Here is a 1527-nt window from a genome sequence, read left to right on the forward strand (position 1 = left end):
CGCCAAAAGATGATCCAAACGAACATATTCGAACCTTTAATAGGATCTGTACTCTATTCAAAATCAGAGAAGTTGAGGATGAACAGATCTATCTCATGTTGTTCCCTGGACTTTAAAGGGAGAAGCCAAAGATTGGTTAGAATCGTTACATGAAGGAGCGATTGACACATGGGATGTTTTAGTTGAGAAATTTCTTAAAATATTCTTTCCGGCATCTAAAGCCGTGAGACTTCAAGGAGAAATTGTTACGTTCGTGCAAAAGCCAAATGAAACATTATATGAGGCGTGGACAAGATTCGGAAAGTTGTTGAGAGGATGTCCTCAACATGGTTTAGACACTTATCAAATAGTACAAATATTCTACCAAGGTGTCAACATTGCTACACGAAAATACATCGACACAGCAGCTGGTGGTTCCATTATGAAGAAAACCGTAACTGAAGCTCACAAAATTATTGATAATACAGCCTCCCACTCGCATGAGTGGCATCAGGAAAAAGATATTTTTCGTTCATCTAAAGCGGCTAGAGCCGATTCTAGCCATGACTTTGATTCTGTTTCTGCAAAAATAGATGCTTTTGAAAGACGAATGGAAAAGATGACTAAAGATATTCACGCAATACGAATCAGTGGTGAGCAATGCGGTGGACCACACTTAACGAAAGATTGTCACATCGAGCAAACGATGGAACAACGTGAGAATGTTTCCTACATGAACCAAAGACCGGGAAATAATTATCAACCGTCAAGGCCAAACTTCAATCGAAATCAAAACATTCTTTACAATCCAATTGGACCCAACAATAACTCGTATAACCAACAAGGTCTGAATAACCAACCAACTCAAAACAACAATTTCAATCAACAATGACCTAGCTTGTATAAACCACCACAACAAAACGAAGAGAAAAAGCCAAATCTGGAAGAAATGATGGCAAAGCTAATGGAATCTCAAACACAATTTATTACATCTCAAACTTAACCAAATGAGAGGTTTGATCAGTCATTAAGAACTCAACAAGCTTCCATTTTGAATCTAGAAAAACACGTAGGTACTCTTGCTAGCATGATGAGTGAGAGGGCACAAGGAAAGCTACCGAGTAATACTGAAGTGAATCCTCGGAATGAGAATGTTAATATGGTTTCAACGAATTCTGAAAAACCAGCATCACAAGATGGGAAGGTTTTAGATGTGAGTAACAATGAAGAAGTTACACAACCACCACCACCCGAGTATGTAAAGCCAGTGGTGGCACCATACAGACCACTCATCCCGTTTCTAAGAAAAGGAGTTGAGTATGAGCAAGTGATAGGTAATAAAGTTTGTGATACCTTTGAAAAGAAGAAGAAGAATAAGAAAGTGCAAGAAATAAAAATCATAGAAGTAAACTCGGTGAAGACAGTTCCACCAAAACTTCCACCCAGGGTGGGTGATCCGGGTGAATTTATTGTTCCTTGTCTACTTAGTGATTGTGTCATGTATGATGCACTAGCAGATTTAGGTGCGAGTATAAGTGTTATGCCTCT

At 38.8% G+C, this 1527-nt stretch overlaps 1 non-coding gene across 1 annotated transcript; it reads right to left on the reverse strand.

Moving 5' to 3' along the window:
* Positions 1 to 226: 226 nt before the first annotated feature.
* Positions 227 to 333, reverse strand: LOC139846091 (small nucleolar RNA R71). The gene has a single exon (XR_011758836.1). It is a non-coding gene; the product is annotated as a small nucleolar RNA R71 (small nucleolar RNA).
* Positions 334 to 1527: the final 1194 nt, after the last annotated feature.

Source organism: Rutidosis leptorrhynchoides, chromosome 4 (genome assembly GCF_046630445.1).
Source record: "Rutidosis leptorrhynchoides isolate AG116_Rl617_1_P2 chromosome 4, CSIRO_AGI_Rlap_v1, whole genome shotgun sequence".
NCBI lineage: Eukaryota > Viridiplantae > Streptophyta > Magnoliopsida > Asterales > Asteraceae > Rutidosis > Rutidosis leptorrhynchoides.